The sequence below is a fragment of the Otolemur garnettii genome, unplaced genomic scaffold, assembly GCF_000181295.1.
Source record: "Otolemur garnettii isolate 467f Iridium unplaced genomic scaffold, OtoGar3 scaffold00003, whole genome shotgun sequence".
Taxonomy (NCBI): Eukaryota; Metazoa; Chordata; class Mammalia; order Primates; family Galagidae; genus Otolemur; species Otolemur garnettii.
This window is the reverse complement of record NW_003852398.1, coordinates 17247855-17268396: the sequence shown is the minus strand read 5'-3', so window position 1 is coordinate 17268396 and position 20542 is coordinate 17247855. Positions and strand designations below refer to the sequence as shown.

Here is a 20542-nt window from a genome sequence, read left to right as displayed (position 1 = left end):
ATTCAATGGTTTTTAGTATCTACAGTGTTGCATGGCCATTAATTTTAAAACTTGATTTGTTTTATAAAGACCATTCTGGCTGTCATGTGAGAATGGATTAGAGAGGGACAAATATAGAAAGGACAGACCAGTTGGGAGGCTATTGGTATTATCCAGATGAAAGTTTTTCAAATGATGGTGCCCATAGCCCAGTGGGTAGGACAGCCACGTACACCAAGGCAGGTGGGTTCTGAACTCCGGCCTGGGCCTACTAAACAACAATGACAACTGCAACAACAACAGCAAAAATAGCTGGACATTGTGGCAGGCACTTGTCATCCCAGCTACTAGGGAGGCTGAGGCAAGAGAATCTCTTAAACCCAAGAGTTAGAAGTTGCTGTGAGCTGTGATGCCACAGCACTCTACTGAGAGTGACAAAGTGAGATTCTGTCTCAAAAAAAAAAAAAAAATTTTTTTTTTCAAAGTGACCAAAAGAGGGGATGCATCCTTTCACTCTCTCATTTCATCATTTTCCAACTACCTGTTGGGCCTCCCATGATGTATCAGGCTCTATGTGAGGTGCCAAGTCTTCAGTAGTAAATGAAACAGACACTGTCCCTACCCTAGAGGAGCATGCAGCCGACAAACTTAGCCCTCCCAGTTCCACCCCTGGGTAAGAGATTCAACTTGAAGAACGGAGGACTTAAACTAGCAAAATCAACATAGAAAATTTTTTCTCACCCACCTGTCCCAGCCATGAAAAAGCCCTTTGTGACTCCAGTGAAGCCTCCTGCCCAGAGGCTGGAGGTGGGCATGCATGGTGTGTGACAGCATGAAGCAGAGCAGAGGTCTGTACACTCAGAATGATGGATCTCAGAAGGCCCTTCTGCTTCTCCAGAGTTGCAGCAGGAACATCTCCTGACTCTTTCATACAGGGCAGCAGAGAAACAGTTACTTACTGGTGTGCTTTCACGCATCCTACTGCCACTTCTTCCTGGATATCTGGCACTACAGTGTGTGCCAGCTGAATTTTACTGCCAAATGTTTCCTCCACCTCCCAGGGCCCTGAACCCCTCCCTCCAGCATTGTTGTGGCTCATCTCATGTAAACTCATTCAAAGGTGCTGTGTTAAAACCAGGTCTTTCTGGACATGAGCTGCTATAAAGGTTTTGAAATTATAATCAAAGCAAAATCAAAAATGAGCCCTAACTTCCACTGAGGGGAAAATGATGAAAGAGCACTTACACACCATTGCGGATATTGTTCAATTTTAAAAGGACATCATTTTTTTTTTTGGAAGAATGTGGCCTGTTATGCCATGGGCACGATGGCTCAGGCCTATAATCATAGCACTTTGGGAAGTCAAGGTAGGAGTATTGCTTGAGGCCACCAGCAATACTGTCAGCACAGCAAGACTGTCTCTACAAAAAGTAAAAAAAACTTAGCTAGACATAGCAGTGTACACCTGTAGTCTCAGCTGCTTGGGAAACCGAGGCAGAAAGATCACTCCCTCCCAGGAGTGGAAGGCTATAGTGAGCTATGAGGATGCCGCTGCACTCTAGCCCAGGCAACACACTGAACCCCTCTTCTTTTTTAAAAAATATTGATTATGGCCTGTAAATATTTTTTATTTTCCCTTAATTGGTTCTTTGATCAAAGAAAAATTTGCATTGTTGTTTTGGTAGATTTGATTAATCATTCTGTTCAATTAATGTTTGACCTAATAATTGCAAAGATCTCACAGGAACAAAAAAGATGTAATACCTTTCCTCACTCATATTGAGGTGCACACCTAACGCTTCTATTACAAATACAAGTTAGCATGAGAAAAACAGAAATTTAACAGAATTTGAAGTGATATGGGAGCCTTCAGAAATGACCTGACCACCTATGCAAAACTGTTTTTACACTTAAGTTTCCTGAAGAATGGACAGTCATGTAGTAGTGTGATTGGACAAAAAGCCGACAATCTAATGGCAATAACCTGGGGGCGGGGGAGCATGGGAGGTTCTTAGCAAGCCTGGTTCATCAGATTCTTCTTGGTCTCTGATACGGGCAGGATCCTTCTGGAATGAAAGTGTTATGGCTTGCTTTCAGGGGCGCTAAGTGAGAGAGTGACCTCTCTAGGTTTTATGAGTTGCTTTGGGGGAGAGGAAATTTATTTTCTCTGACCCTCCCTAGGGAAGAGGAATTCTTGTTTATGTGACTTGCTTCAGAGGAGAAACGGAGGAGGAGAAAAAGGAAAAGGAGAAAGGAGTACTGAGAAGGTGAAAAGAAATTGACTGCCTCTAAGGCCCTTCTAAACTTTTTCAGTTTGAAGTACTCAGCATGCCAAAGCACCCTGCTTGTGGGTACCATGTTCTGAGCCCCCAAATCTTTAGTAGCTATACATGATTATTTTAAAGGGATCTTTCTGTTTGTTTAAGAGCTACAAATAATTTTTAAAATGACATAAAATCTCACCACCCTCAGCGAACAATGGTTCACATTTGATGTACATCCTTCTAGGTTTTATCTTATGCCCATGTGTACTGATTGAATCCATGGACAAGAACAGGTAGGTGTGTTTCAGGAGTTCTCTGTACTTGATTAGTCCCGATGGTTTTTGTTAGATCCATGTAGCTGATAGCCCCTGGAAGCAGAAACCATATTTCTATTTCTTTTGTGTTCCTCCAAGGTATATAGTAAGCTTCTGAACTTAGTAGATACATAACAAATGTGAGTTGAATTAACAAACAAATGTGCATACAAACAAACCATAAAATAGATACTTATTTAATGTCATTATTTTTAACATTTGCTTCTTTAAATGCTTCCAACTATGATCAGAGTAATGAAAAAATATAACACAAGTATTTATTTCCCTATTCTTCTTGCAGACTGTTTACTGATTTTTTGGTCCATCTTTTAGGAGGATATATCAAAATAAGGAAAATATTTGTATAAAGCTTATTGAAACAAGAAATTTGTAAATTCCAATTTCTGATATGATGTTGGATGGGTGAACTACTATAGTTTTACATCTCCATAATGTATGAGAGATATTTTCATCCATCTCTTAAATGCATTCTGCCTGTAGTGTAATAGTAAATTGATTCATGTGGTTTACAAATGTCTTCACAAGAGAATAATAGATGTTCACAGCACCATATCTAAATGCCATAATTATTTCTTATAAATTGATATTCTCCGAGATTTCTGGGAGCTTAAGACTAGGCGATTGTCCTTCCTGATTAATGGGACACTGGTAGGTGTTATACTGATGCTGCAGAGCAGAAAACCATCTAAAGCCAAGTGCTGCCATTTGCCTGCTGCCATCCAGTCCGCTGAGTAACTAACCAACCGTCCACACATCCAGTCCTACAGTGGGGCACAGTGAGTGTGTATGGAAACCACACAACTTTAAGGAGTTACTTCCAAGGCCAGTGGTCACCAAAACTTCTCAAAATTGTGCCCAAGGTGAACTTGTGTTGTTGTTCCTCTATCGGGCAGCTTCATATACGTGAAAAGATAACGGGATGTGGTAGGGAATCCAGGTCAGGGATGAGCCTTAAGTTTGCATGATTAGGAGAATTCAGCTGAGTCATGTTTTAGGATTCAAGCTCAGATCTAAAACAATTTGAAAGCACCGTATGGGAACAGGAGGGCAGGGAACAACCCTATGAACACGGTCTCCTGCGTGAAGTAAGGGCCACTTACTTCATCAGCGCCTCCAGGAGTGTCTCTGACTCCAGTGTGCTAAAAGGGAGTTGTCTCGGGTAGGGTGAAGTGATCATGGGAGTGACATCTCATCACATTTGTCATATTCTGTTAGAGGCAATTGACAGATGCCACCCACACTCAGGGAAAGAGCAGGCAGAGGTATTGTGGGTTATTGTACTGCCTGTCTGAGGCAATCTGAGACCTATTTTGTAAACTGTGCAAAAATACCCACTTCACAGGGTGGTTATACGGATTCAAAATGAGATAATATAGACTAAGTGTTTGCATAGTTCCTGCCACATTTTGTACCACTGAAACATTCAATAAATGTCATTGATGATATCCCTTTCTGGGGTATTAGTGATAACCAGTGAATATCCTGTTAAATACCTACAATTCTTAAATCATGGATGTCCTTGTAAGAACTTATGAGAGTGCAAAAAAATTCATGTTTTGGCCAGGTGTGGTGGCTCACGGCTATAATCTTAGCACTTTGGGAAGCTGAGAGGGGAAGATTGTTTGAACTCAGGTTGAAACCAGCGTGAGCAAGAATAAGACTATGTTGCTACTAAAAATAAAAAAATTATCCAGGTGTGGTGATGTGCACCTGGAGTCCCAGCGACTCATGAGGCTGAGGCAAGAGGGTTGGTTGAGCCCAGGAATTTGAGGTTGCTGTGAACTAGGATGGCACTATGATGGACTCTAGCCCTGGGTGACACAGAGTCTATCTCAAAAAAAAAAAAAATTTCAAGTTTCAAACTTGAGTCACTTAACTCAGTTAATCTATGTGGCACGGAGAGGAGGGAAGGAAATTGATTATTGAAGGCAGGACATAATGCAGGAAAACAGTTAACTACCCTTTGAAATAAATGAAGATTTTTTTCTTTCTTTGAGTGATTGTTTTGCACAAGCATATTATTCCATATCACAAGAGTCCTTTTAGATTATCAGGCCCAGAGAGATGTCAAATGAGATAATCATTTACCATTCTCCCCTTTGAGCCATGTATTCATCTCATGAAACCACTTGCTACTGCCAGGAGTCGCTATAAATTAACCTAGTAATGCCACACTGGACACTATAACCCACATCCCGCAGCTTGACAATGTACAGCCAATCACTAATCGATGTTATATCTATAAACTATTGAGATTTTCTGACATAACATTTTGTATCGGCCCATTCTCTGTCCCCCTTTTTTACCTTAAAAATCCATTTGTCCTTTCTGCTAATTGGAATATATGTTCAGGGTAACTTGAATCTGTGCTCCCGGGTTGTAGTCCTCAAGCTTGGCCCCAGTAAAGTATTTATATGAATTTTGCCTCAGCTACTTCCTTTTTGGTCCATATGGCATTATCAGTGCAAGCAAATATTGCTCAGCAAAAGGAATAAATTACTGTGGATAAATAAATTATCCACATATGGACCTGGAAAACATGCTAAATGAAAGAGGGTCATGCTAAATGACCACCTCCTTAAGTTGACCTAATTTTCATAGACCAGACATGCACCACATGACCTATCAGTACAGTAGATCTGGTTCCTTACATTGACCACCTCCATATATTGACCAGTTTTATAATCCCTTGGTCAACTTATAGAGGTTCTAGTGTACATAATTCCATTTATATGAAATGTCCAGAATAGACAAACCCACAGAGACAGAAAACAGATTAATGACTGAGACTGTGCAGAGGAGGAGGGGAATACTGGGGTTAGGGGACAGTTGACTAAGGGGTTCTGGGTTTCTTTCTGAGATATTGAAAATCTTTTAAAATTTGTTGTGGTGATGGGTGAACAACTCTGTGAATATATTGAAAGCCATTGAATTAGACACTTGAAAATGATCAATGGTAGAGTATATGAATTATACCTCATTACAGCTGTTAAAAAATTAATACCTTGGCTCAGTGCCTGCAGCTCAGTGGGTAAGGGGCCGGCCACATACAGCCAGGCAGGCAGGCTTAAACCTGGCCTGGGCCTGCTAAACAACAATGACAGCTGCAACAAAAAAATAGTCAGGCATTGTGGCGGGTACCTATAGTCCCAGCTACTTGGAAGGCTGAGGCAAGAGAATCGCTTGAGTCCAAGAGTTTGAGGTTGCTGTGAACTGTGATGCTACAGCACTCTATCCAGGGTGGCATAGTGAGACTCTGTCTCAAAAAAAAAAAAAAAAATTAATACCTTCATGTTCAAATTGTAGTAGATAGCTTCAGTTTGTAGAGTAAGAACAGTATTAAATATAAGGGTTTTGTTTGAGTAACTTTTTCATTATTTAAAAGTGAAGCTTTTCTCTTTTTTGTGGATTTTTAGTTGAATGTAATGTAGGGTATGGAAAACTTCCTCTCCCGCTGAAAGTTTGATAAGTGCATCTAGGAAATGAACTGACTGTAGACAGATTCACAGGAGAAAACCCATTTTAATTATGGGAGTCCCACAAAATAGGAGACTCAAAGAAGAGCCAGATAATTAAAGTTTATACAGTACCCTGAGCTATACAAAGGAAGGGGCTGGAGCTTTGGGGGATTGCAGGGGGTGAAGAGGACACAAATTTCGAAGATAAGAAATGTGTGATAAACAAATGTCAGGTAATAAAAGTTGGCCCCCAGAAAAATAGGCCTGACAGGGTCTGTCTGGGTGTGGGGCATATAGGGGCAAGACTCATAGTCTCTTCTCCTGTGATACAGTTTAATCTCCCCAGATTGATGAGATTCCCAGGAAAGAAAGTACAGACAGTCCCTCCCTGTGCTTTGGAGGAGAAAGAGGGAGGAGAAAGAAGAGGGCAGAAGAAAGGTCAGCCAGGCCTTGGTTCTCCTGTAGTTCAAAGCACTCACTGTGCAAAGCATCATACTTCTGGGCCCCAACAATAAACTCACAACTTTGCTTATTTGTATATATTTGCCTTTTGAAGGTCAGTGGTTAGTATTTTTCTTACCTTGTGAAGTTTCAAAATTTGCAGGACTCAAATTAGACTTAAATTTTAAAATTTATTTGGGTAAAGAAAAAAAAATTGGCCAGGGTGTGGTGGCTCAGGCCTGTAATCCTAGGACTCTGGGAGGCTGAGGCGGGTGCATTGCCTGAGCTCAGGAGTTGAAGACCAGCCTGAACAAGAGCGAGACCCCCATCTCTACTAAAAATACAAAAAACTAGCCAAATGTCGTGGCAGGTGCATATAGTCTCAGCTACTTGGGAGGCTGAGGCAGGAGGATCACTTGAGCCCAAGAGTTCGAGTTTGCTGTGAGCTACAATGATACCACAGCACTCTGCCCAGGGCAACTGAGTAAGACTCTTGCCTCGAAAAAGAAAAAAAAAAATCATTGAAAGCAGACAGTGAATTTTTCTTAGAAGAGCTAGGACACTTTTAGTTTTTAATGATGATCCAGTTAAATCAATTTGATTTTCCCTTGCTCTTCCTTCACTTACTGTCCATTCTTCTGATAGAAAGGGCCAACTGCCTAAGTGCAGGTGGCAGGGTTGTTTTCTGCTCATCAGAGTCAGTAGCAATAAAATTCAATTGCTGGATCAGCCAAGCATGTTCTGAATTCTGACCTCGTCAATACAGTAACATTTTTGTATGATTATGTCTGTACAATTTGTTCCAAAACATTACCCTGCAAAGCAGGCTGAGGGGTGGGGAGCTGGCAGCCTTAAGGTGACATGGGACATTTTAGGTCCTTAAGTGCAACCTTTTAACTAAATCCAAATATGAACAAATACTTTTCTTAAAGGGGCACAACAGAGAAAGATGAAGCTTTTCTTGCCTCCTTTGGTGCCTAAAAAAGAACAATCTTAAATCAGAAGGCCACGGGTTCCTGCTCCTGCCCTGGGGCAGGTCAGAGCTGAGGAGCCACAGCTTGCAGGCCAGGGCAGGTCAAGGCATTTACGAACTCTAAAGTCACAATTAGAAAGTCATTTCATCCAGGCTATGTGCAGTGTTCAGAGAAAATCTTTAGATACTTAAATTTAGGTGATGGTGAATTATTATAAAAAATAAAATAAATTTAATAGAGTTAAATGAGCAAAGAATGATTTGTCAATCGTGCAGCTCTCAGAACTAGCAGGGGTTCTGAGGACATGGCATGGCATGGAGAGGCAGCATTTATGGACAGAAAATGGCAGTGAGGTAAATAGAGACAGCTTGGTTGTGGCCCCGCTGCTGCCTTACTTGGGGATGGTCTTAGCAATCGGGAGCCTATGATTGACTGATGCTTGGTTGCTATGATTGGCTGAGACTCAGCTATTTGTTACAAAAGAATACACCCAAGTTAGTGTAAAGTTAGTTTACATGCCTACAGTTAGTTTGCAGTTCATTACATAGGGACTCACGGTGCAGAGGCAGCCTCAGGTCAAGTTTAATTCAGCAGTGGGTAGGCGGCAGATATCAGTCTCAGAATCCCGACTGAATGGAAAATGTTTTCACTTTCTGCACATTTTGAGCAGAGTGATCTTTTCTCCTCCAGGCCTCCAAAATGGCCTTCCATCTGCACTGACACAGCAACTCTAAGAAGTATCCGTTTATTTTTAAATACATGCTCAAAAAATGTGAAGAAGCCAAAAGAATGATTTTTTTAAAAGCCCTAAGATATAACTATTGTTAAGTTAATATAACTTTGGTATATATTAGTGGTAACAGACGCTGAGGGTGAGTGGCAAATATGAGCCACATACATAATTTAAAAATTTTCCATGCCCATGTTTAAAAAGGTTAAAAGAAATAGGTGAAATTAATTTTAACAATTCTTGAGCAGAGCAAGGTGGCTCACGCATATAATCCTAGCACTCTAAAAGGCCAAGGGGGGTGGATTGCTTGAGCTCACAGGTTTGAGACCAGCTTGAGCAAGAGCAAGACCCTGTCCCTAGCAAAAATTTTAAAAAAAGAAAAAAACAAACTGAGGCAAGAAGATTGCTTAAGTCTAAGAGTTGGAGATAGCTGTGAGCTATGATGACACCATGGCACTGTACCCAGCCAGGGTAACAGCTTAAGACTCTGTCTCAAAACAGAACAACAACAACAAAATAGTACTTTAGCAAAGCAGTTTTGGAACTCTCTTTCTGGAATGACCATCAGAGCTGTCATCGTACAAGGTCTAACAATTAAGTTCACAAAATCATCCTAGAAAATGTGGTCTGAAGGGTGGACTAGGCACTGGCATTGGTGCATAGCTTTCCCCCTTTCCCAAAAGGAAATAGTACTTCAAAGGTGACTGTAGTGATGATATTCAGCAATGAGGTATGTAGCACTTTTTCTAGGATGAGTTTGTGAACCTACTTGACCCCATATAATCAACTTAGAAATTATTAATGGGATCTTTTCTATTGTTTTGTACTATCTTTGACCCACGTATTTTACGTGTACAGTCCTTCTTACTATGAATGCCCAGCAGCCTCAAGTGGCTAGTGCCTTTTGCACTAAATAGCGCAGATAAGTGTGTGCTGTGGAACTTTACCCTGAATTTTGTTCACATGTTACATCAAAGGAAGGCGTATCCTTAGCAGCTTGCCCAGGTGTGAGTGTGCAGTAGAGGAGTAAGAGAGAAGAGTAAAGTTTAGAAATTGTCACCACTCACATGTCAAAAAAAAAGTCAGACCCTTCTTTTGGTTGGGGTGGGGACAGTCTGACTCTGTTCCCCAGGCTAGAATGCCATAGTGTCAGCCTAACTCATAGCAACTTCAAACTCCTGAGCTCAAGTGATTCTCCTGCCTCGGCCTCCCAAGTAGCTGTGACTACAGTCACCTGCCACCATGCCCGGCTAAGGCTGATCTCAAACTGTTAAACTCAAGCGATCGTCCCACCTTTGCCTCCCAGAATGCTAAGATTACAGGTGTGAGCCACCATGGCTGCCTGGCCAGAAGTCAGATTCTTTATGTGTGTGTGTGTGTGTGTATGTGTGTGTACTCACATATGTATATAGTACTGACATTTATCTCTCTGTGTATATCTATATACCTCCCTATCTATCTGAAATATGTATAGAATCCTTCTAGATAAGGAAATATGTTCAAAACTACATATTAAAAATGAATTGGGGAAGAGAGATTGGAAGGTACTATTAATACGTGGATCACAATGAAAGTTTTGATACAGGCTGTGTTATAGTCCATTATTTCACTATAAGAAACACAGTCCATGGGATCTTTTCTGATTCACCCATGCGAGTTTCAACTTGCTCAGCTTATGGGTGTTTCTGGGAGGGCTTCGTTTGTTTCTGCCTTCACAGAGTTTACATTTCTTGATTTTCGTGTATCTCAAAACTTTCATAATGACCTGTAAAAAAAAGCAAATGACTTAGCAAAAGAAGGCTGTGTACAGATAGTAAAGGTAGACACGTTAGGGAGGAGACACACAGCAGCCCCTCCCACTGGCGAATCCAGCTCAATCTTTGCCCCTAAAATAGAGCCCTTGCTGTTCCTTTTCCAGCACACGCCTCCCTGCCCCCCTGCAAAGCTACAGAGCTTCTCCCCTTTTTCCTTCAACTCTTTGTTCAACTCTAGCCCCGTCCACCTCCTCTGAGTTTCCCTTGCCTATGCTAAATTAGAGGCTTCCCCCACCCATATAATTCTCAGTCCCTTTTTTTTTTTTGAGACAGAGTCTCACTATGTCACCCTCGGTAGACTGGTAGACTGCATAGCGTCACAGCTCACAGCCAAGTCAAACTCTCATGCTTAAGCGATTCTCTTGCCTCAGCCTCCCGAGTAACTGGGACTACAGGTGCCCGCCACAACACCTGGCTATTTTGTTGCTGTTGTTGTCATTGTTGTTTAGTAGGCCCAGGGTAGGTTAGAACCCACCATTCTCTGTGTATGTGGCCAGTGCCCTAAGCACTGAGTACGGGTGCCGAGCCCAGTCCCTTTTTTTTTTAAGATTCATAGTTTTTTTTTATTGTTAAGCAGCAACATACATGGTTTAATACAATAAAAAACATTTAATCAAATGCAAAGTAATAAACTGAACAAAAAACAAACACTCAAAACAAAATATTTTCCATTGGAAACATGTTAAGATGAATATGGGGTTTTGTTATGTTACCTTAAAAATATGAAATGCTTCATGAATTTGGGTGGCATCCTGGCACAGGTATGTGCTAATCTCCATATCGTTCCAAATTTAGTATATGTGCTGCCGAAGCGAGCACTCAGTCTCTTTATTGGACGTACTGTTTCTTCAAAGCAGCTACCACTTATAGGATTTGTTATTTATAGTGTATCTCCCCCAGTGAAACTGAAGCTGAAGAAGTTAATAGTCTGGGTCTGCTTTGGCCTCAGCATTTAGCAAAGAGGCTGGCAGACAGTAAGTTCTCAGTTAGTGTTTGTTGAATGAATGTGTGATGGATTAGGAGAAGAAAATGGGGAGAATAGCTGGAAAAGAGTAAGAAACCGCCACTCTCCGTGCCCATAAGCGTTTTTGGAAAACACGGGTTATGATTTTCCTTTCTTAAGAAAAGCAGTTTTGTTTTCTGGTACCAAGAATAACATTAGGCTAAGGATTTCTGGAATGCTTTGGGGTTTGTTTTAATGAATAGATGGAAATTGTATCTATTTAGCATTCATTTTTACGTGTAAATGGGGATGTTCAAATTGTATAAAAGCAGTTTTCTTGAATAATTTAAATATTCTTTTTATCCTGCAAAGCAGTTAGTACACTCATGTCTTAAAGATTCTATTACTGGGAACTAAAATCATAAGGTTTAAATGCAAAATAAAGGGGTATTTTCTCTTTATGCAGGTATTTAAGTGACTGCTTCAGAACTGGACAGCCTCAAGAGTCACATAGCAAGGATCTCGGGGAGCCAATAGGATGGTCTCTGATAACATCAAAAGTCAGGATATTTTATTAAAAATAATATGGGAAGAACAAAGAATTCTTTATAGTAGAATTCAAACAAATAGAAGTAGAAGAAAAAAATGGAAATAGAAAGTCACCACTAGGCAAAATCATTGTTGCAATCTACATATGACAAAATTTGTGAGTAAAAGTATGAGGAGCGTAGTCTCAAAGTATCTGTCCACAAGATATATTTAATTACAAAGGGGAAAATAATATTTGCAGGGAGAATCCTGCTGGACACCACCTGAAGCAAATGACCAAAGGTACCATCACCAGGAGCAAGGCACGTGGGCTCTGTTCCCCTCATGATGTAAGGCACTGAGTGGGCACAGCTTCCTGGTAGGGGCTTTTTGACAAAATGCAGAACCCCAATTTAATCACGAAGAAACACCAGACAAACCCAACTTAAGGGACATTTTACAAAATAACTGAGCATGGCTTTTCAAAAGTGTCAAGATAATTGTAGGGGTGGTGCCTGTGGCTCAGTGGGTTGGGCGCTGGCACCATATACCCAGGGTAGCGGGTTCAAACCTGGCCCCAGTCAAACTGCAACAAAAAAATAGCCAGGTGTTGTGGCGGGCACCTGTAGTCCCAACTACTTGGGAGGCTGAGGCAAGAGAATCACCTAAGCCTAGGAGTTGGAGGTTGCTGTGATCTGTGATGCCACTCTACCGAGGGTGATAAAGTGAGACTCTGTCTCTATAAAAAAAATAATAATAATACTTGCATGATTAAGGTAGATTGAGAAAACTGTCTTAGATGTGAGGTGGTCATAGGGATAGGAAATAAAATGCAATATTGGATCCTGGATTAGATCCTGGACCAGAAAAAGAACACTGGTGGCCAAGTCTGAGCACCATCTGTGTATTAGGTAATAGAATTGTGTCAACATTAATTTCTTGGGTTAGATAATTACCATATGGCTGTGTTAACATTCGGGAAAGCTGGGCATGGTAATATGTGACCTCTGCAAACTATTTTCACCACATTTTTAAGTCTGAAATGAATTCAAAATGAAATGTTGAAAAGAAAGAAAGTATATTGACTTGGTCATCTCATGTGAGCATAATAATGTTAAATAAGAGTCATAATACTAGCTGTTACTGGTTGGACTGTGTCCCCCCTGAAATTTATATGTTGAAGTTCTAACACCCAGTACTACACCTCAGAGTGTGACTTTATTTGGGGCTGTTGCAGATGTAATTAGTTAGGATGAGATCACATAGGAGCAGATGGGCCCCTCACGCAATGCAACTGCCATGCTCAGCAGAAGGAGAAAGGTGGACGCAGATGTGCACACAGGGAGAATGTCCAGCGAAGATGGAGGCAGAGACGGGGAGGTGCAGAAGAAGTCAAGGAACCCCAGGGCTGCCATCAAGCCCCCAGGATCTAGGGACAGGGAACAGACTTCCTCAGAGCCCTTGTGGCCCTTTGTCACAGCAGCCCTAGAAAGACAACACACTAGTTAACGCTCATTGAGAACTGACAGCGTGGGAGGCCCGTGCTGGGCTCATCACATGCATTATCCCATTTCAGCTTTGGCCTTTTGCCGTAGATGTTATGACCACTTCTAATTTGTAGTTGAGAGAGTTGAGGCACAGAGTGGGTAAGTAACTTGCTTCAGGTCACACAACAAGTAAAAAGGCAGAGTGGGCTAAAACCGTAATAGTCTGACACCAGCGTCTTCCTAACCACTCACAACTGCTGCTTTGCTCTGGCTTCCAGTCCCGTAGATTGCTAGTGGGATGTGAAATGGCCCCTTTTGATTGATTTCTTTCTACCTCATCTATAAATTCCAGGGATGGAAAACAGTTACGTGCACATGAGGATGCCAGTTCCTATTGCCTTACTGCCCATTCCTCCACAAGCACCCAGCGCCTGTGAAATCACATGAAATCAGGTATCTGCTTGTTAACCTCCTAAGAAAGTGCCTCAGTCATCCAAGGAGAGGATCTACATCAAAAAGGATACTACATTTTGCCCTATATAATACACAATTTTTTGCCTGAATTTTTGAGGGAAAAGTAAGGATGCATATTATCCATGTGTAGTGCAGCTCAGGATCAGAGGAGCCCAGCAGGACTTCTGGGGCCACTGTATCCTCCTGCCTTGGCCTGCTGGGCACAGTAAGTTCCAGTCTGGGAGGATCCAAGATCTGGGGGAAGCAGGCCAGAGCAGCTTCTGCTGAGTGTTGCAACCAGGGGAGGGAGGTGGTAGTGTGGCTGGCAAGGTGGGCCACAGCGAGTGAGGTAAGGTCCAAGGCCTGAGGCCCAGTCATGCAGAGGAGACCAGGAGTCCCACACAGGCCCCAGGGATCCACCTGGCTACACACAGGCTGAGTGGCCTCAAAACTCCTGCCCTGCTGGCCACATGCGTGGCCATCTCAGCTGTGGTCCCCGATGTGGTGGCAAGGGAAGGGCTCCAGGGAGAGAGGGATGGGGCAGCCTTTGTAGAGAAGATCACTGGAAGAGGACAGTGTGATCTGCACATTACTGGGGGGGGGCATCAGCCCTCCCCAGATGTGCCTCTCTCAGATGAGACCTGGCCACTGTCTTGAGGAGCATTTCCCAGAAAGGTTAGGCCAAAATGTAGATGCACATTATACACAGGAACACATTATAAATGGCAAAATACCATGATTTAAGTGAAAATTTGGGATTAAACTCAAGCATCCAAATCATGAGGGGCTGCATTCTGGGGCATTAGAACTATTTAAGGAAAGCAGAGAGAAAACCTTTGCTCTATTTTATACCAAATAGTCTAAGAGAGAATTGCCCACTGGGTTTCATGCATTCCTTCATTGAATTAAGCTTTATGGAGCATCCTGGGTTTCTTGGCACCAGGCTCAGCCAGCATGACTTGAAGAAAAAAGTTCCAGTTGGTTTCTCATCCAAGGTTGCCCCAGAGCAAAAAGGTGGAGGTGGAAACTTTTGAGGCAAATAAATCCCCACAGCTCAACTCTTAATCCTTCTTCCCTCGGGTATCATCTTCTGAGTGACCAAAGGTCATTTCCCTGTGTGAACTGGTGATCTCCAGCCCCCTATCTCCAGCCCACATCTGCCCCATGGGCTCTGGACCAAGGCTTGGACACCCCCTTGGTTGCAGAGAAGTGATGGGGATTAAGTATCCACAGATATAGAGTGGGACTCAACATCTTCATTCTTATTTATTTATTTACTTATTTTTTCAACTCAAACCTGCTCCTCTTCTCTCAGTGAATGGTACCACAAACGGCCAAGCTGATCAATTCGAAAGTCTCCGAGTTCTGGGTGAGTAGGGACTGTGTTTGTTTCTGCTGAGGCAACATCCTGTTTCTAGCTCAGTCCTTGGAACATGTTCGTCCTGTGAAATGTGTTGAATGAACGAATGAGTGGGCTTCAGCCTTGATGCTTCTCCCTCATCACTTACGTCCACTTGATAAGTCCTGCCAATTCTCTCCTTCGTTCTAAGTGGCCCACTTATCTTTATCCTCACCAGCAACTTCCTAGTCAAAATTGTCATTCTCTCTCACCTGAACAACGACTGAGCCCTTTACCTGGTCACCCAGCCTTTTCTTACCACCTACCAATCTGTTCGTCATGTAGCAATGGCAGTGATCTGGTAAAAACAGAAATCAGATCTCATCACTTCTCTGCTTAAACCCTGTAATGGCTCCCTGTTGCCATCGTGATGAAGCCCACACTTGACATTTGAGGACCCATCCAATTTAGTTTCTATTTAGCTCTTTATCCTTTTCATCTTTCTCCTCTTCCTTTCCCTCTCCCACACTGTTCTTCAGATGAACCAACTTTCTGCTGGTCTCCGAATGTAACATGTCTTTCTCTCATCCAGACTTGAGCTCATGTTGTTTCCTTTACCTGGTATTCACTCTTAATTCTTCAAGACACAGCGTGAATACCTTCTCATTTGGGATCCTGTTTTAGTTTTGATTGTGCCTGCAGCAAATTATGATGTATTTAGCTGACTATAGCGATGTAAAGTAATTTTCATAGTTCTGCAGGCCAGAGGTCCAGGTGGGCTTGGCTGGGTTCTCTGCGTAGGTTCTTACAAGGCAAGGCTACCTTCCTTTCTGGAGGCTCTGGGGAAGAATATGCTTCCAAACTTATTCAGCTTGTTGTAGAACTTAGGTCCCTGTTTCCTTGATAGCACATGGCCCTCTCCATACTCAAGCCAGCAGCAACATGCCAAATACTCCCCAAGCTTTAAACATCACTGACATCCCTCTCTGCTGCATCTTTTGCTTTGAAGGACTCATGTGATTACACTGGTTCTATCTGGATAATCCAGGATACTCTCGTCATAGTCACAGGTTCTGAGGATTAGGGCAGAGACTTCACAGGGGACCATTATTTTGCCTGCTGTGATGTCCCTCATTTGTGCTCCTCTGGCAGGCACTGTGGTCCTCTAACCAGTGGCTATTTCCCGCACTTAGCCCTTTGACTACTGTCAGAGCGGCTTCCTACTCTGAAGGGTAAAAATGCTGTATTCTCACTTTCTCTGCCTTCCTTACAGTTAGGACATGGGCATGTCTGCCAGGGGACTCTGGGAAAGATAGTCTTCCTTGTTTAAAAAGCAATTTTCAAGGAGAATTGTGTTTGCCGTCATCTTACACCATGATATTTGGAGGTGCAGCAGCCACTTTGAGGGGCATATATGAAGACAAAAAGCCAGCACTGGTGGAGAAGATAGTTGAAACCAGTCTGGGCTCTTGAGGACATCATTGAATTGCTGTGTTAACCTCTCCTGCCTTGCCTTCCCTCCACACTTGTCCTGTTGTCCTTGTTGTTCCTTATTTCTCAAGCCACTTGTAGTAGGGTCTCTCTTACTTGCAGCCCAAAGTATCACAACTGACAGCTCAGTAGAGCTCTTGTCCTCACCTATGCTGACCCTTACCACACAGTGCTGACACTTACCACACTGTACTGTTTTTGTCTGTGGCCTTGTCTTCAGTCCTCTCTAGGTGGTAAGATCTTGGAGGGCAGATGACCTGCCCACTTTGTTCACACATTTAGTCTCCTGCATCTAGCGCAGTGCCTGGCAATTACTTAAGTAATCATTTGCTAAATGAATGCCTGAATGAATGGATGCATGAAAGCCTTCCCTCTTTTCTCTGATTTCATCTATTCCCCAGCACCCACTTCTCCCACCATGACCACAGCTACTATATATGGTTGGGCAGCTTGTGTCTGACATGAGGGCACCTGGGTTGAGGGGGCAAGCAGAGGCTGAAATTGAGCCTGCTCTCCACTCACCAAGCCATGCACCTGGCATGGGACTGTATCTATCCAGGGGAAGAATGGCTTTGCTCTAATTAGCCCAGAGTTGTCATAGGTCTCACAGCAGCGCGGTGACAGCCCATATTCTGACTAAGAGGATGCAGGCCCTTGTTGGCTCTTTCCCACCCTCTCGTGAAGTGGAGCAGAGGATACTTTTCAGATTCCAGTCACCATGTTTCAAGGAGATGGGCCACTATGCTGAAAAACTAGTATTAAGTGCTTGTGGGAGCTCTTGTGTTTTAATGTGCTGTCCCTTTCGGGTTATAGACTGGTCTTTTTAATGGCAATTTTCTGGGAATTGTGACTTAATACAACAGGAATAGTCAAAGTGGGAGGTTCAAATTTGGGGCCTGGTGTTAAGCAGGCTCTGGGTGTTTAGGCCCCAAACTCTGGCCTTCAGTTTCCTCACCTGTTAAACCAGAGGTTCTCAAACTGTTTTCTCAGAATTTAGGAGTGTAGAGGAGGAAAGGTTTACAGCTCTCAGTGATGAAGGGGGGGTCAAGCAGGCTGAGTTGGAAGGAGGCTTCAGTCAGAGTACTCTGTTTCTGTCTGCTTTATGTAAGGGACTTTATAAAAAATTATTTTTTAATTATGCAAGAAATATACTAATACAGTTTCCTTGTAAGGAGTGAGAACATTGCAGATACAACTAAAGCCATCTGGTCACCATTCCTGCCCAATCCCTGTATATGTTGAGATTTTATTTAAGATTTCTCTTTGAACAATAGGACCCTGGCTCAAGTAAGTTAGGGGGACTTTTGGTCAGTTAGCTTCTAAGCACCACAAATGTACAACAAAGAGAGATTTCAGAGAAATGGGAAGGCCATGGCTGAAGAATGTTCTCAAGCAGAATCCCATGCAATGGTTTGCTGAAATCAGGTACTGGTCTGGGTGCTATAACTCTGGGGAGGTGTCACTGTGGTGTGCTGGCAGTGTGCCCAGGAGAAGGCTGGTGGGTAGGAGGACATAGATTTCTTAGTTAGGACTGGAAGGCTTGTGTACATGTCCAAAGCCAACCCTCATCTCCGTGGGGAGGGAAGAAGAGGTAGGATTTAGGATAGCCATTCCTTTTTGGACTGAATTTAAAAAAACCACCACAGCAACGCACACCTGTTGTGGCCTTGCTGGGTGCTGAGAGCCTTGTCTCATTTAACCCCCAGAGCACCCCTGGGAGGTGGTGGCACTATTAGCATACTTGTTTTAGAGGTGGGGAAACTGAGGCACAAAAAATTAGGAATTGCTAAGAGCACACAGCTGGTCAGTGAGAGTCTGGGTTTGAGCCCAGTGTCCCTACATCAGGATCAGCAGCACACCCCGTGCTCGGGCCCCCTTGTTTGCTTGCTGTCCTTGGCTTCATTGTACCTGTTAAGTTTGCTGGGAGGGGGAAGGAGGAAGCTCACTGAACACAGGTTTGTCCAACATTTGTCCTCATCCTTTCTTCTTCCCCAATCCCCAGGGCCACTGGCAGAATATCCAGTTCCCCAGAATTCCCGGCTCTTCATTAGCTCCTTTTCCAAGCAGCTGGGGAAGGCACCAGGTGGGCTAGGGCACAGGACAGGGGAGAGATGGTTTGTGCTCCTAAGGAAGGGAGACAGGGGGCTTAGTGAGCAGTTGCAGAGTCCTGCAGCCCAATACACAGGCTTCCCCCTGCTGGAGAGGCTGCCAGAACCCCGCACTGCCTCTGGAACCCAGGCCTGCATGAAGGTAAATGTGAATCAGCTCCCCCAAGCACTGGGGGCCGAAGGCGGGTGTTCAGTATGCAGCCCGAATGCTGATTTCATTTTTGCATTTTATGAGCCTGAGAGAGGCAATTCATTTCCTTGGTATAATGTGACCCTCTGGAGAAAGTCTTGTCCAAATACATTTTGCTCACAAACGCTGTCCTGGAAGAAGGGCTCTACTGAAATGAAATAAAGATGATGTAGGTCTGATTTATAGGTAAGGTGAATTGGTAGGTTTATGCCAAATTATTACATCCAGGGAAGTGAAGGGGAATGAGAGTGCTCCTCCCAGGAGTTGGAAACCTTTGTGAAAAGAAATATTTATGATGCACATACCTTTATCCCTGCCTGGCTATATTTTATTACATTCACCAGACTTTCCCCTTTCTCTTTCTCACCAGATTATATAGTCCCCAAAGGCAGGAATTGGGTCATTGCATCTTGACATCCCCCACATGTGGATGTTTTTGCAATTTTACTCATAAGAAAGGGACTTTACACTAAAGAGACTTTTAAACTTCCATAGACAGAGCCACCCTATGCCCTTGGCTTCTCTATTGCCTGATTAATGACCCTTTCATACCAATCCAGGTCTCAGAGACACCAAGGCCTGGTAACAACCATCCCTCCATCCCCCGGCCCCCACAAAAAGCACAGCGTCCAGAAAGATGCTTCTTTTAGTTTCTAAGTAATGTGATAAAACTAATAAGAATAAGTTTTTATTGAGTACCTACTGTGGTTCAGGTAGTTTTCTAAGTACTTTCTGAGCATTTCTTCATTTACCCCCTCACTACTTCATAACCATCCTATGAGGTAGATATTATTATTACTCCATGTTAGGGATGGCAAAACTGAGGCTTTAAGGCAGTGGTTCTCAACCTTCTGCAAACCTTTAATACAGTCCAAAGGGGTCATGACCCCACAGGTTGAGAACCGCTGCTTTAAGGTATTGAGTAACTTGTTCAAGATCACAGAGCTGGTCATTGGAAATAGCTACCATTTACTAAGTGCTTCCTGTGGCCCAGAATCTGTGCCAATCACATGAAACTCATCATCTCATTTAGAGGTGCCCTGGACCCTTAAGAAGTGGCCCCCAGTGTTTAGAAACCCAGAAAGTTGAGGGCAGTGTCAGGGAAAGAGCAGTAATTCCAGAAATGTTGAGTGAAGCAAGAGCAGAGGTGCTTTCCTGTGGGATCCTTCAGACCTGGGCCTCCCGTCCTGCTCAGGGTCCTGCTGATGCTCTGGCTGCTGTTGGGAGAGGGAACCTGGCCACAGCGTCCTCCTCTGTAGGAATGGGGCTGAGAGTTCCTCCTTCTCAGGGTGGTTGGGGACATAATGAGACCGCTTCTCCAACTGCATTTGGCCCTTAGTTTCCTCTTTCTTCTTAGATGCAGGAGATGAGATACAACCTAGCAGATTTCAGAGAGGGAACTGTAGTGGAAGTCTTCCATGGCTCCTGCACAGCACAGAAGTCAGAGAAGCAGGTGTCCCCAGGGCCCCATCTGGCATCACTGGAAATCAAGTGTTCCATGTCTTCTCCAGGTTACTGCCCGCCATGAGGGGCAGAACTAAGGTTTCTAATGCAAACTCCAGGTTCCTTCCTGTGCTGACCTGGATCTCTTTTCTGCCTTGGCCAGCAGCCTGTCGTAGATGGGGATCTGGATGTTTAGGACAATGCTTTTAAGTTTTGGTTTAATTATTTTCTACTTAAAAAACAAATATGGAGGGAGTTATTGTTTAATGGGTACAGGGTTTCAGTTCGGGAAGATGAAATAGCTCTAGAGAAGTATAGTGGTAATGGTTGCACAACAATGTGAATGTATATTATATGAAAGCTATAACCTAATAACAACCTAAGGATACAGGGAGGGGAGAGGGAGGGGGGAGAGGGTAGAGGGAGAGGGATTCGAGGGTTCACTTCTGTGGTTCATCTTACAAGAGTACAAGTGAATCTTTCTATCAGTAGAATATGAACGTTTTAACACAATAACTAAGAAAGTTACATGAAGGCTATGTTAACCAGTTTGATGGAAGTGTCT

The 20542-nt window shown here is 43.2% G+C and overlaps 1 non-coding gene across 1 annotated transcript; it reads right to left on the bottom strand.

Moving 5' to 3' along the window:
- Positions 1 to 10711: 10711 nt before the first annotated feature.
- LOC111727170 lies at positions 10712 to 10814 on the bottom strand. The gene has a single exon (XR_002774785.1). It is a non-coding gene; the product is annotated as a U6 spliceosomal RNA (small nuclear RNA).
- Between the last annotated feature and the right edge of the window lie 9728 nt (positions 10815 to 20542).